Source organism: Rhinolophus sinicus, linkage group LG10 (assembly GCF_036562045.2).
Source record: "Rhinolophus sinicus isolate RSC01 linkage group LG10, ASM3656204v1, whole genome shotgun sequence".
NCBI classification, from domain to species: Eukaryota; Metazoa; Chordata; class Mammalia; order Chiroptera; family Rhinolophidae; genus Rhinolophus; species Rhinolophus sinicus.
This window is the reverse complement of record NC_133759.1, coordinates 26,097,974-26,114,004: the sequence shown is the minus strand read 5'-3', so window position 1 is coordinate 26,114,004 and position 16,031 is coordinate 26,097,974.

Here is a 16,031-nt window from a genome sequence, read left to right as displayed (position 1 = left end):
TTACATTCTCCCCCAGCAAAATAATTTTTTTTCCAGCAAACAGAAAATGAGGCATGTGACATTAGTCATCAGAAATGAAAAGACATACTCTTGCCTTGCTTTTGGTATTTCATTTCTACCTTTTCATATTCATGTTTAGTTTTAGTTATCATTTTGAACTAACGTGAGCTTTTAAAACTGGCCTAATAACTTGCATGGTATATAGAGATATAAAAGAAACCTGAATCTGGACATAGCTTGCTAGCAAATTTAGGAGGCAGATTATTACCCAACAAATGTCACTATAACGTGAGGTTCCACATTATAAAATTTCCCAAGGCCTAATCAGCAGTTCATCTATTTTCAGCAATATTTGACACAGCATAATGTTACTGCATCAAAGGCATGTGGGCACTCTTACAGCATTCCTGTGATGGATTTAACTAAGTGAAGAAGGTTTGGGTTTATTCTGGAATCTTTGCTTCAAGTGCAAGCAATTTAGAGCTGAGTATGCTTGAAATAGTCTACTGCATTTCCCCCTATGCTAAATTTAGGTGTACACATAAGCAATTTGCCCTAAGTAAAAAGTAGCGGATTCACCACACATCTTATTACTGCTTGTCAAAGAGGCCAAACTCAGCATCTTCATTGAGGGTAATTGAAGTCACTAGATAATAAAAAGTTCATAATCAGATTAGGTTAACTACATGGCTGTGTGTGTGTGTGTGTGTGTGTGTGTGTGTGTGTGTGTGTGTTTAACTTAAAAAGAGAATACAAAATAATCAAGAGCTGAATGTTTGATTTAATTCCATCGACAAACACAATGTTTGAAATGGAAATCAAGGGAACTATCTTGATAATTGCTTTCACAGCAAATGAGACAAAAATGTTACTGACATATTCAAATAGTTGTTTTACTTATCCATCTCATTTTGTACTTCAAAATAGAGATTTTCAGACCTCAGCTATTCAAAACTTATCAAATGCATAGTCATTAAAAGGAGAAATAGGTTTCTGCATATAAGCGAGATTTAAAAAAATAAATAAACTAAAAAAAATGAATGTAAATTAACGAAGCTGGTAGCTATTCAGTGCCTTCTAAGTTTCAAAGATTTTTACACATATGATTTAAGTGATCATTGTTAATAATACGACATAGACAAAACTCAAATTTGAGAATTCAGTTGGTTTCTTAATTTCTCACCACCACCACAAATCCATCCAAAGCTGTACCTCAATTATTTACAAAATAAGGACAGAAGGATATAGAAATATGTAACTCCTGACTTACCCCCAGGTACAACTTCACTCATCTAAACTTCTCTCTTTTCTTGCAGTCATGCATTCTTTCCATCCATTTAACAAACATTCATCACCCCCAATATTATGCTGAAACTGTGATATATACAAAAAATAAATAAATCTAAAGTTTGGTTTCTGAATTCTAGGTGTTTATTCCATGTATAATAGGCTGCATGATATAGAAATGAGTAAATCAGGGAGATATGCGTTAAGATTCTGAATATGCCATTTTCTAGCTGTGTGTAGTTGAGATTATTAGTTGTCTGGCCCAAATTCATCTTTGACTTTGCTTTAGAAATGAAAACGTTTTCTTCCTCCCCGCCTTCCCCACCAGCAGCATTGCACTCATTCCTATGATACTATGACTGACCAATGGAACTTGAAAGAGTGTTATTTGTGTGTGTTGGGGGGATGGGAGGATGGGAGGGCTGGACCTTCCGGAAAAGCCCTTAAGCGGGGGACACATAGCTGCAGTGGGCCTGTTCTGTCCTCCTGCTTCCTGAGTGGAATATAAATGTGATTTCCATAACTCCAGAAGCCATTGTGGGTAATGAGGCAAACTTGAGAATGAATCTCAAGTACATACCGTGTTTCCCCAAAAATAAGACCGGGTCTTATATTAATTTTTACTCTAAAAGACGCATTAGGGCTTATGTTCAGGGGATGTCATGCTGAAAAATCATGCTAGGGCTTGTTTTCCAGTTAGGTCTTATTTTCATGGAAACACGGTAAGTTGGCAGAGCAGGAAGGGAAAGAGCAGGAGTCCATGCTGCCTCGTTGGCGTCTCCATACAAATCATGGGCTCCCTACTTCTAAATAGTTTTAACTTGTGAATGGAATTAATTTCTATTATGTGTAAGTTAACAGTTCATTAACAACAGTTACTGATTAATGAAATGTGTAATCGTGGTGAGTCCCCTATTCTCTCTGAGCTTCCTTCTCTTTAACTTTAAAACAACACCAGTTTTGTGGAATTTTCAATTAAAAGGTTTAATGTCTATAAGGCAGCCAGCACACAATAGGTATATGCACAACAGATATTCCCTGGGCCTGGAACACTCTGACACAGTCTGGATTACGATGAGTTCTGTTTTGATTGGTCAGAATTTATGTCTTACCAGGGATTGATTTGGCTTTGAATATCATCTCAGAATGTCATAGAAATTAGCTCCTAATCTAAAGAGAAGTTTTATTTATATGAAAGCTAAAATTGTAATAGGATTTCAGTAAGAGAGAAAACCAACAGAGATGTCAGAAAGTAATATCAGTGAGGGCTTCACGATTTGGTAACACACATAAGTGTTTTTGCCTTTGGAGATCTATGACTTGTTAGAGTTATTGGGAATTAAAAAATACCAATGAGGAATATTTATCTTCTCTCCATGGCATGTTGTCATTTACAGGAGATGAAGCCATTAGAAAAATTATCAAAAAAATATAAGATGTACATCCTACTACGATGAGAATTGAAAAGTAGGAAAATCCCATACAGAATAGCCATGGGATTACATATTGTCCAAATTGCTATTGTTTAAACCAAATGCAGGTTCTGCACATGTTTTTAAAGTTCAATTCTTAATCATCTCAAGTACTCCTCAAATATATGTATCCTTTTAAACCTGCATCAAATACTTTTTGGAAATAAGTAAGTATACACCAAACAGTATTTAAAACAAATGAATTGACAAATGTATACTACTGAAATGGAAATAGATAATGATTAGTTTTGTCTTTGGCTTTAGGTATAAAGGATTTATTATTGCAACCTGGTCATGAAATGCAAAACACTTCCAAAATAATGTTTGTAAGTTTGTTTTAAAACCTGACATTTCACCTCATTAACACACAAAAAGGAAATGATAATACACAGTAGGTTCTACATAGTGTTTATGGCTCTCAGTGTGATGAATGAGGGAAAATAACTGGCATTTTGAGTGATATAATCACTAAATAGGGAAAGAAGAGGGATCTGTTGTCACATCATATGTAAGAGGAAGACGTGCTAAGAACACAGACCACCTCAGGACTTGCACAAAATCTGCTCAAGACCAGAGGAAGAAACAGATGAATGTCTTTGTGCTCTGTCATTTTAGGAGAGTTGCGTCACCAATGACCCTGCAAAATACTTCCCTTAGTACTTTGCCATAGGATAAACACAATTTAAGTAGTGCACAGCCTTAGACTCTTCAGTTGAAGAAGTGGGAGAAAGTATCAGTCACAGTATCACAGACAGAGGTGGAAGACTCTTGGAGATCCAAACTTTCATTTTGTGAATGAGGAAACCAACACCAAGAAGAGCAGTAGTAATTTTTTTAGGAAGTTTTGTGAAACAAGAAAATGTGGGTTGGGGCTTTTAGGGTCAAAGTATACCATGGGCATCTAAAAAGAAAAATATCAATAAATTTCTATTGTGTTTCAAGTAGTTTGAGGAGAATTTCTGTCATCTGTAAGTGAAAAAACATTGACTAATTCAATTTTCAAAACTTCTCCATTTTTAAATCAATGAATAGCAATAATATAATAAAAATAGTTAGACCATTGATTTCTGTTTATAGGATAGGCTAATAAGCTAATATGTTTTAATGATGAAATAAAATGTACTGCTTTAGGGCATTTTGCTAATACTGAGGGTAATAGTGTGTGTGGTATGGGGAGAGGGGGTGAGTACAGGATAAGATTCAGAATGAATAACTGGATATGTACACAAATATTCAGGAAAGGTACAGGGGTTTTTTGTTAGTTGTAGTAGGTATCGGGTAGATATTTACCAATCGCTTTGACAAGAAAAATTTAAATTGAATTTTAAGTTAAGTTTAATTTTTCTTACAATGAAATTAATTTCCAAGACAAACTGAAATGTATACAAATGGCTACATCTCAAAGAAGTATGCTTAAGCAGCTAAATTATTTTAGCCTAAAGCTTTCATATAGTGCTTTTGCAGAATTTAACAGAGAATTTTTGTTGTTTTATTTTCAACTACACACTAGTTGTAAACTTATTTCCCTGATTCTTCAACCATGACCTAATCTAATAGGAGGTTATCACATTTCAAGCATTTCTGGGGTTCTGTAAAAGAGGAAAACATAGATGGAAAATTGTAGCCATACCCGCAGGCTGCCATGGAGAATCTTAAAATGAGAAGCTAGAAACCACCATGCATTTCAATTTAAATAAATATCCAGAGCAGTATTAGAAGAGATAGAAGACAGTGAGTGAAGGACGAAAATGAAAGGACATGTTGGTGATGAGATGGGAAATAACTGAGGAATTCCCATGCTCCATCAAATTCATTTTACTAATTTTATTCTGCTATCACCTGACAGTTTTATTCTCCTCTCCAACCTGCTCTTCATTATTTCTATTTGACTTTGCGGCTATACATAACCTCACACAACTTCAAGCTTCTGATACAATTTTTATGTGCTAGGAAGGACCCTGATTATAAGAACTTTCAAAGTTCCCTAAGAGCCAAGGTATATTCCAATAGTGAATCCTATTGTGTAATGGAAAATGCGCTGGACTCACTCCCAGAAGACTCACTTCTCACTCTTACAAGGTGCATTTGGGTGAGCCACTTAACCTTTCTGAGCCTCTATTCTTGCTGTATGTAACAGGGGAAATAGCAATCCCTTCATCTCAAGGTTGTTGTGAATACTGAAATGAGATAATAATGTTATACTCTTGATGCCTAAAGGCTCTGTATACCTGAAGAGCTGCTTCATGAGGGAGCTATCGATCAGATATTACTGCAATGAGATAAAAGGGGTAACCGCTCCTAATTATCATCTCCAAAACCCAAATATATTTACACCATGCAGTAGGTATATATGTGTGTCTCTGTGTTATACTCTATATTTTGATTGTATGGTGAGTTGACTGCTTCCTTTTAAAATGAAATTTTGTAAATGTACCTTTAGGTTCAGGCCATAGAGACAGGTCACAAGAATAATAAGACAAAATGAGTTTCATAGTAAATATTTCTATATTTCTTCTATGTCTATGATAGTAAATATTTGATATATATATATATATATATATATATATATATATATATTCAATATAAAAGTGAATTATTTTCTGTTACTCTGGAATATAATTTCACATGGACAATTCCTCACTGTCAGCAGGTTCCTTGTTTAGGTTATAATGAATGGGAGTCATTTGTATCATATGGCACCTACTATACTCAATAATGGACCAAGTTTTAAAATTGGATTGAGCTCAGGTTGTGTCTAAATGACAACTAACTTATACAAGACTGACGATTGTAAATCATACAGAATCAGACACTAATATGGCAAGCACTTTGTTAAGGGCTTTACTTATATCATCTCACTTCATCATCATAAAATCTCCAGAGAAGTTGACATTATTGCCTTTTATATTGAAGTGCTTTGTAAGCATTATCACATTGAATCATCACAACAAACCTTGTGGATACCATTATCCTCCCCCATTTGGGAGGAAATGAGGAAACTAACATTGAGAGAGGTTGAAGCAGTTGAGTGAGATCCCTTAGGTAGTAAGTACTAGACATCAAATTCAAACTCAGATCTAACTTTACACTTTTCCAAATGGCATAGTTTTGGCAGAAATAAGTATGAAGGTCGTCTTCATACTTGCAGGTAGAACAGGTAGTCTATGTTGAGGTTCCAGACTCAGGGCATTTGGTAAATTTAAAAGAGAAATCATCTATTAGGATCTCAATAAAACCAAGTTGCATTTGTCAAGTGACAACTTTCCTCTATGCCTTGTGGAATTTTATACTTGAAAAGCACCATTACAGTATTGCACTATGAGAAAAATAAAATAACTTTCGGTGCTGAGGAACACGGGAGCAAGAGGAGAAAAAAGAGGAGAAAAACAAATAAAATAATTTTTTAAATGATATTATGGCAGGAATGCAGAATGATAACTGTGATATATGAAATGCATATTAAGATAACTACAGCATGTTCTTTCTATGGAAGGCAAAAATAACTATAATTAAAGTCTCTAAAAAAGGAAATTGAAATAGTGGATCAAAATTCATAATTAAATATTTCAAAATTTAAATACTAAACCCTGTCCACAGAATGATTAATAATAGAAAAAAAAAAGGAGACCACTAATATACAAAACAACTTTAAAAAACAAAACATGTGAAACAGTATATTTTAGGTAATGAAAATTTTCCTCTCAAAATCAACCATGAAATGTAAGAATCCTGTAACATCTCTTAGTAGCTTAAAAAACAATATAATTTTACTATATTATAGCTCTGTGTGCCAGAAGTCAAAAACCAATTTCACTGGGTTAACTCTGAGGTGCTAGTAGAGTTATTTTCTTCTAGAGGAAAGTCTCTAGGAAAGAATCAATTTATTTGCTTTTTCTAACTTCTGGAAGCCGCCTGCATCCCTTGGCTTGTGACCCTTGCTCATATCACTCCAACCTCTTGCTTCTATCATCACATCTCTTACCTCCTCTTCTAAAGCCAAATCTTCCTCTGCTTCTATTTTATAAGATTACTTATAATTTTAATATGGTCAATCCAGATAATACAGGATAATCTCCCCAGGATTACATTCATAATCCTTAGTGTAATCACATCTACAATTTTCCTTTTGCCATATAAGGTAACATTCTTAAATTCCAGGGATTGGGACATGTATTCTTATTAGGACAGGGATTCTTATTCACCCTGCTATGGTCACACTCTAAATTAAATTTAATATCCTAATACATACCTGTAAAATATACAAAATAATTTGAATCTGTTACTCAAAACTTAAACACAGATATGGAAAAATCAGGAAGAAATTGAATGTGTTGAATGGATTTCAAAAGATACAGAAGAAGAAAAATACAAAATCATATCTGAAATGAAGATAAAATTATAGGGTACCCAAGGAAAAATAAATGTAAAGTAAAATTAAATAAACAACATTATAAACAGACAAGAGACTGAAAATGAGGTAAAGAAAACATAAAAAAAAGTCAGAGAGAAAGTGGTTGAAATGGGAAAAAATAAAGGAAAGGAGTCACCATAAAAAGTACTAAAAAAAAATGAAAACATTGGAACAAAGCAAATGTGTAAAACTATGACCCAAGAAAAATTTCTAGATGTGATAGAAAACCTGGATGCTTCCACCAACTTACTGAAAACATTGACTGGCAAGAATCAATTTTGAGATACATGCTAGAAAGATTCAAATTCAAAGGTAAAGAAGACAGCCTTAGTGTCTCCAGGAAAAAGATAAAATAATTCAGAAGGACAAGATAATTCCACTGATATCAGAGTCTTCAAAAACAACATATGAATCAAGACACAACGGAGAAGCATTTTCTAAAAACAAATCAAAGAAAGTGTGAATGAAAGATTTTCTATTAAGTATATGTGGAGGTAGTTGAAGCACACACACACCAGGCTATAAAATGGTCCACTGTGTATCAGTAAGGGAACCCCTGGCTTAACTTTTGCAAATTAGATTGGGTTTCCAAAATGGTGAGTAGGCAAAATCAGAGAGCTTTTCCCTGGGGCCACATAAACAAGAAATTTTTCATTAGAGCACTAAAAGAAGGGGGAAAAAAAAAAGGAAGGAGGAAAGAGAGGAAGGGAGAGTGCAAGAGGTAAAAAAGAAAGGAGAGAGTGAGGGAGAGAGAGCGAGAGAGTCTTGTATATATTTATAGATTTTTAAATGCCACACAATTTGGCCTTTGAATATCACTAGAATGTACCTGTCTTCAGCTTTTGCATTATGTATTTATGTAAAATACATTTATCCAGGAGAAGCCTTTGAAATTCTCATTACTATTCCATGAGGAAAAATTATAAACTTATTCCTGCTCATACAGACTCAGAGAGAGTTGTCTGAGCTCCTCTGCAATTTATTTAATCTGAATCTAACCGTAATATGTCTCTTTTCTCTTTCTTGCCATCTGATTGATTGATATGAAATTATCTCAGTTACTATATTTCACTAATGCCTTTGGGTCCTTGTTCCCATTTGTTGTGCCGTCATTTGATTTCAAATGCATTAGGTATGATCAGTTTAATTCCAGCTATACTATACCTAATAGTTTGTCACTTATAGAATTTTCCGGTGTATTTTCAGTTCACAGAGTAGAGAACACTGGGGTCCTCAGCCCTGACTGTACTCATTGGAATAGAAGAAACTGAAAGAATTGACACTCAAAGGTACAAGCTGTTTTTATTTTGCAAACATCGAAGATTTGAAGACAACTTTAAGCATATGCTTTATCAGATATTACAAAACCACCTGAATGAACTATTTATTTATGCAATCATAAAGCAAAGTCTATAATATAAATGCAAATATTGGGTTACTTGTGACCATACGGCCTAAACGATGTGATAATATATAGCTACAACTTAAGTGTGTTGTATTCATGAGTTTTAATAGTCCGTCTTTGATTTTGTCTGTATGCTTTGTATCAGGATAATGCAAATTTAATTTTTAATGCTGTAAATGTTGTGATCATGTTTTCTAAGGCTTTAGATAACGAAAATGAGAACAATTCCAATTCCACTGTGAACATGACCCAGATATGACACCAAAAAGGAAGGCTAAATGTCTGTTATTTCAATAACAGATGGAAGTACAACTGGACTAGGAAGGCAAATGATCAAAACAGAGCATATTAAATAACATGCTGGAAAGAATTTGGGAATAGGCAGGGTGGAGTGGGAGATATGAAAGCACATATGGAGACCAAATCTCACAAGTTTGGGATAAGACAGGCAAGTACTTTTAAATCAATTGAAAGTTTTTTCACAAACAAATAAAGAAACAAAAACTCATAGACACAGACAATAGTTTAGTGGTTACCAGAAGGTAAGGAGGAGGAGGGTGGTAGATGAGGGTAAACAGGATTAAATATATGGTGATATAATAGAAGGAGAACTGACTCTGGGTGGTGAACAAACAATGTGATATATAGAAGGTGTATTACAGAATTGTACACCCGAAACCTACGTAACTTTACTAACTATTATCACCTCAATAAACTTAAAAAAAAAAAAAAAGAGCTTTTTTCATCTCCCAAAAAGATATCAATGCTCAGTCAAAAATAACAGCCACTGAATTCACTTGGGTTTTCCTCACAAATGGACAAACACACATATCTGATGTGATTTTGCTAAATTAAATTTGGTAAGTAGAGTCCTGGGGTGTTAAATAGCGAGCCTTAGTTCAACAAAAGACCACAAAGGAAATTGAAAGAAAGAAGTTTAATACTCACAGGTTCTGAAAGAAGTACATGGCATGCCTTGAGGGACCACATAGGGAGGTAAGGCTGAGGGGATTAGAGAACATGGGACACATACATTTATTAGGGTTATTGGGTGGGTTGCTTTGAGCTCCCAGGCTAAGGCTGGATTGGATTGGTCAATTCAAACCAAAAAGAATGGGGTTTTAGTAAGCTCCACGGGGGTCTTCACACTAGGGAGGGCCCTGGATAGCTGTGGAGAATTTATCACAAGGGCCACTGAGAAAGTCAAATTAGAAACTTACATTTACTTGTGACTCTATAAGCTGTTATCCAGGATATGAAAGGATTTCTATCTAAAAAGGATATGAAAGAGAATCTCAGGCATGCACCCTCTGGAAAAGAAAACTTAACTGAGAAACTTATTTCCCATAAATTCCTGACTTTCAGAAAACCAGGACTTATTTCCTGACCAATGAACATCCACCAAGAATGTCTCTCCATCCTCAAGCCAATGAACTTACTGCTTAAACTCTGGCTGGACGCCTCCCTCTCTGCCTTGGTACTCCTTGCTAATAAATGCAGCCCTCCCCAAACATTCTGTGGACTTGCCTGCAGCTTGCTGCAGTGTGCATTTCCTGCATTGCAGTGCCTCTGCTATTCCTGAAGAAACTCCAATTCTGATAATTCAAGCTTGCCTCAGTTTACCTCTTTATTTAGGTTGACAAGGGTGTGCACTTGGATGAGGGGCAAATGTTAGTTTAAGGTCCCCACTTGGCCAAACAAAATGGATGCCGAGACAACAATACTATGCAGTAACTTAGCTGCACTCTTGACAATATCATATCATTCCTTGTACTGTTCTGTGAGAATGAGTCAAGTTACATTTTCTGCTTCAGAGATTGAAACTACAATGTCATGTGAGTAAACAAGGAAAAAACATTCTGAAAATAGGTATGTACAGTTTTTTGTGTCAGATCTTATCAATGATCATACTTTCTACAGTGTAGCAAGTGATAAGCTAAATCATGGAAAAAAAAATATCCCTAGCTATTAGGTACTTTGAATTTTAAAGTTGTAGTTTGAAATCATTTTCTAAAATTGATGAAGATTTTAATTAAACATAAGTAAATGTAAAATAAAAGATTGTTGGTATCTTCCCCAAATACCCTGTACATTCTGCTTATCAATCTGCATATTTGGCCAATTAGGGCAGATGTAAATTTTGGAAAATTCCATTAAGTTTATAAATTTCTTATAAAAGAAAATAAAAAGATTTAACCAGTTAAATTTCCTGCACACCTCATACATAGCAATGTTAAAAAAGGATGTGATTTGCTTATCTCTGGATATTGAAGATTTTGTAATGAAAAATTTTTATCATTTTACAGTCTCTTGAAAACGTGCAGAAGCAGTTAATGATTTTTTTAGACTTTATTGAAGTTAAAGGAGGTAGCCTTCCACATGTCTTCAGCACGGAGCTCATTGATGTTAGCCATAGGAAAGATTAAAATGTTGGCCTATTGTAAAATCATATTTTCAAAGTTTGAGACAGGAAAAATGTTTTCCAATTTAGAAATATGTTGAAGATGAGAAATGGGAAAAGGGTTACTTAACAGAAACTTATATACTGTTTGCCCAAAACTGTTTAATGATCTTTGAAGGGCCATAAAGGATAAACTGACTGCAACTGAATTATTTGATACTATGTGTAGGTTGCAACAAAAACTCATACAGTGAAAAACAGGACTCATTTCTTGGAAATAAGACTGCTTCAGAATGCAAAGTATGTTTACAGAGAAGGGGAGCTGATTTTCATAGGACTTTCTCAATACCTTTACTAAAACTGTAAGTTATTTGGAATCTAGTTTTGATTTCAAAATTCAAATTACCTCTGTATTAAAACCACTTTCTCAGAGAGAGTTAAATGATGATGAAATTCAATGTGCTTCTGAATGCTTAAAAGTGATGAACATTTTAAACCTGGATAATCTATATGATAAATTTTTAGATGCAAAAAACCTGATTGACAAATAGCTCATCTATCAAAAGAAAAACATAGATTCAAAGTGGATGACCTTATTGTCAGTGTTTTTTATTTTAGTCATTATGACACGTGTAGTTGTATCCGATTTTAATTTGCATTTCACTAAAGACATATGAGTTGGACATCTTCTCATATGCTTATTTGACATATGTATATCTTATTAGCTGAGGTTCAGATCTTTAGTACATTTTATAAGTGGGCTGTTTGTTTCTTTATTGTTGAGATTTAAGAGTTCTTTATATAATATATTTTGAATATAAGTCCTTTATCAGATGTTTTTAGCAAATGTTTTCTCTTAATCTGCAAATTATCTGTTTATTCTCTTAACAGTATCTTCACAGAGTTTTTAATTTTAATGAAGTTCCACTTATCTTTTTTTTTTTTTTTTTTCTTTCATGGGTTGTGCTTTTGGTGTTATATATAAAAATCTCATTGCCAAACCCAAGATCACCTACATTTTTTCCTATGTTATCTTCTGGGATGTTTATATTTTTTGCATTTTACATTTAGATTTATGATAAATTTAGAATGAATTTTTGTGAAGCGTTTAAGGTTTTTAGATTCTCTTTTCTTTCTCTCTCTCTCTCTCTTTTTTTTTGTACATGGTGCCCAGTTGTTTCAGAACCATCTTTTGAAAAGTCTGTCCTTTCTCCATTGAATCACCCTTGCTCTTTTGTCAAAGATTAATTGACTATATTTGTGTGGGTCTATATCTAGACTCTCTAGTCTGTCCCACTGATCAAATTTCTATTCTTGCACAAATACCACACTGTCTTGATTGTCATAGCTTTGTAATAAGTGAAATCAGGCAGTGTCAATCCTCCAATATTGTTATTTTTCAGTATTGTGTTGGTTATTCTGAGTCTTTTGCCTCTCCATATATACTTTTGAATATGTTGTTAATATTTACAAAATCACGCGCTGGGATTTGGACTGGGATTGTGTTGAATCTATAGATCAAGTTGAGAAGAACTGATGTCTTAATAATATTGAGTCTTCCTACCCATAAACATGAACTATCTCTCCATTTAGTTTTTCTTTGCTTTCTTTTGTCAGAGTTTTGTAGTTATCTTCATAAAGCTCTTCTACATATTTTGTTAGATTTATGCCTAAATATTTGATTTTGGGGGTGCTAATGTAAATGGTACTCTGTTTTTTACTTCAATTTCCAATTTTTCGTTGCTGGTGTATGGGGAAGAATTGGCGTTTGTATTTAACCTCGTATCCTGCAACCCTGCTATAATTGCTTATTAGTTCCAGGAATTTGTTGTTGTTGTCATTGAGTATTTGGGATATTCAACATAGACAAACATGACAATGACAATTATATTTCTTCTTTTTGAATCAATTGGTGTACCTTTTACTTCTTTTTCTTGTCTTATTGCATTATTTAGGACTTTCTGTATATTACTGAACAGAAGTGATGAAAGGGAACATCTTTACTTTGTTTCTGATTTTTAGGGAGAAAGCATCTAGTTTCCCACCATTAAGTATGATGCTATCTGTAGGTTATGTTTACTGTTTATTTTATCTGAAGGTTTCAGAGGCTAAAATTTCCTTTAGAGTTCCTTTTTGGTCTCCATGTTATCTTTACATTTTCTTAGAGACACCTTAAATAGTGCTTGAGTGTAGTTCTTTCAGCTGTAATCTCCTATTTTTATAAGAGAGCTCAATCTATGCGGTAGTAAATTGTGGGAGGCAGGGGAGCATTCTATAATTTTATGATTAGGTCTCAGTCTTTTAGAGAACCTGTGCCCCTCTGATAAGAACCAAGTATCTTAGGCTCTAGCAAAATAGCTGAGGATGGACTGTTAAGGGGAACAGAATGTTCTAAACGTAGTTCAAAATTGCCACTTTCCCCCTCCCTATTCCAAAAGCATGAGGAAATTTTTCTCTGATCTTCACTCTCAGAATCTGGTAGGGCTCTTAAACATGAAACCCACAAAAGTGTGCTCTCCTTGCCCTAGAACTGGGGCCCCTGGAGCTTTTAACTCTTAAATTCATCAGTGGTGAACCTCCAGCAATTCATCCATCATAGCTTAAGTGTTCCTGTTGGTACTGGCTCCAGGTAAGTATGTGAATATCTTTATCCAACTCTCTATCCAATTGTAGGGTAGCGTCTTGATCTGTGACTTCAGTTCTTTGATGGGTTGAGGAATAGATGGTGATTTTCTTTCCTTCCTTCCTTCCTTCCTTCCTTCCTTCCTTCCTTCCTTCCTTCCTTCCTTCCTTCCTCCTTCTCTCTGTCTGTCTGTCTGTCTGTCTGTCTGTCTCTCTCTTTCTTTTTTTTTTTTTTTGTCTTTTTCTTATTGTAAAGACAGGAAACACAACTTCCAAGAGGTTAATTCACCTGGGGGAAGTGAAATACCAATTCAGGTGATCACTTCTGTCACTTGCATACAAAATTCAGATCTCCTTCAGCCTCCTGTCTCACCTAGAAGGGTAAAAATAAAGACAGAGAAGCACTTGTGAAGGAGAATATATACTCTACATACAGGCAGGGCGCCAGGATGAAAATTAGGAGGAGGCATTTACAGCTTTGGGGCTCAGAGGAAATGATAAGAACAAGTTTCTGAAAAGAAGTTAATCACAGGTGAGGTACGAGTCTATAGTATCACACAACCAGAATGACAAAGGAGGGCTTTTACAGAGCTAGAGTGGCAGTCACAATAGCTTAAAAATTACCTGAGGACATGTGGACCTTTATAGACTCCTAGAACTATTAGAAGGAATAAGAACGTTTAAATAACTTGCATCATTTGGGGCAGGGTATAAGGCTAGAGAATAGATTGCTATAAAGATGGGAGCTGCAAGCTAGCAAAAACAAAATACACATATTAATATGACCTTATTTGCACATAAGGAGGGTAAAGCTTTGTGACACTCAGGTGGTCTGTATCTGTAAAGTTAACGTTATTAATTGTATTTTTCAAATTTTTGTAGTGGACATACATTGCTTGTTTCGGTTTAGCTTTTTTTCCTTTGGAAACTAATACCTTCCTTTCTCTAGGTGAATCGCCTTATTATCCATATGGTTTGAGTGAGACTGCTCTTACCCCAGCCTGAGTGAAGCATGTGACTAAGTCCTAGGCAACCAGAACATTCTAGATCTGGTCACAGGGACTGAATCACAGAAGTTCAGTTGACTCATAACAGGCAGATATAACCATATGCATTTGCTAGAACTTTTAGCAAGGACAAGATCTCTTTATATCTGTATTGTCAGTTTATATGGATGATGTGAACGTGAAGCTGCTTATGCAGAGCAAAAAGCAAAATATGGGAATGTAGAGCTTAGAGGTGGAGAAAGAAAGTGAGAGAAAGAAAAGATGAGACAAAGAGGGTGTGGGGAAGAGAGAGAGAAATATTCAGTAATAATAATATCATTGAAAAAAGATGTCTGAATCCTATCTCTGTACTTTCATCAGTAGATCCCTTACCTGAGTACTAACTTTTAGGTCACTTCTGTCACTTGCATACAAAAGAATTCTAAAACAATCCTCTATATTTACTCTGAATAATTAAAGCCTAATAAATATATTAAAGCCTTACAGTATTAATGTATTTCTTTCAACTTATTGCTGTTCTTTAAAAAAAATTTGTTTTATATATTTGGTTACAAGGTTCCTAAAGGTTTACGACCATAATATCTTCCATATAAACTTTCTGCTCAGTGTACTTTAATTATTTTTAACGTGGAACTATATTTAATTTAATATTAATAGGAATTCTAATTAATTCTGTTTACATTTTAATGTTATAATTTTGTCCATCCTTTTTGTATGTCAACATTACCTAATCAGTTTTTCATTAGTCCCTTATAGACACCTCAAGATGAGATTTTGTTTTATATTAAGTGGTATTGTGTTTATTGATTGCATCATTCCATTTTCAGTTATTTCATGATTTATTTATTGTCTTATTTTTGTCATTTTGTTCTGTTTTCTGGTTACCACTTGATCATGATATAAAATTCATTTTTTATAATGCTGACTTCTATTTGCTAATATTTTATTAAGGAATTTTGCATCTATATTCAGGAGGGATATTGGTCTAAAGTTTTCTTATTTGTACTGTCTTTGTCTATTTTTGGTATTATGGTATAATACAACTTCACAAAATAAATTGAGAGGTGTTCTCTCCATTTCAATTTTCTGGAAGAGATGGTCAGAATTGCTGTTAATTCTGCTTTAAACATTTGCTAGAATTGTCCAATGAAACCATGTGGACTTGGGGATTTCCTTTTGGAGAATTAATTACAAATTTAATTTATTTAATAGTTATAAGGTATTTCAAATGATCTATTTCATATTGTGTGAGTTGCAGTATTTTGTGTTTCTGAGAAATTGGTTCATTTTGTTTAAGTTGTCAAATTTATGGTTGTAGAATTGTTTGCAGTATTCCTTTATTATTATTATATCATCATTTTGATGTTTGTGCATTTTGTAGTAATATTTCCTATTTCATTCCTAATATTGGTAATTTGGGTTATCT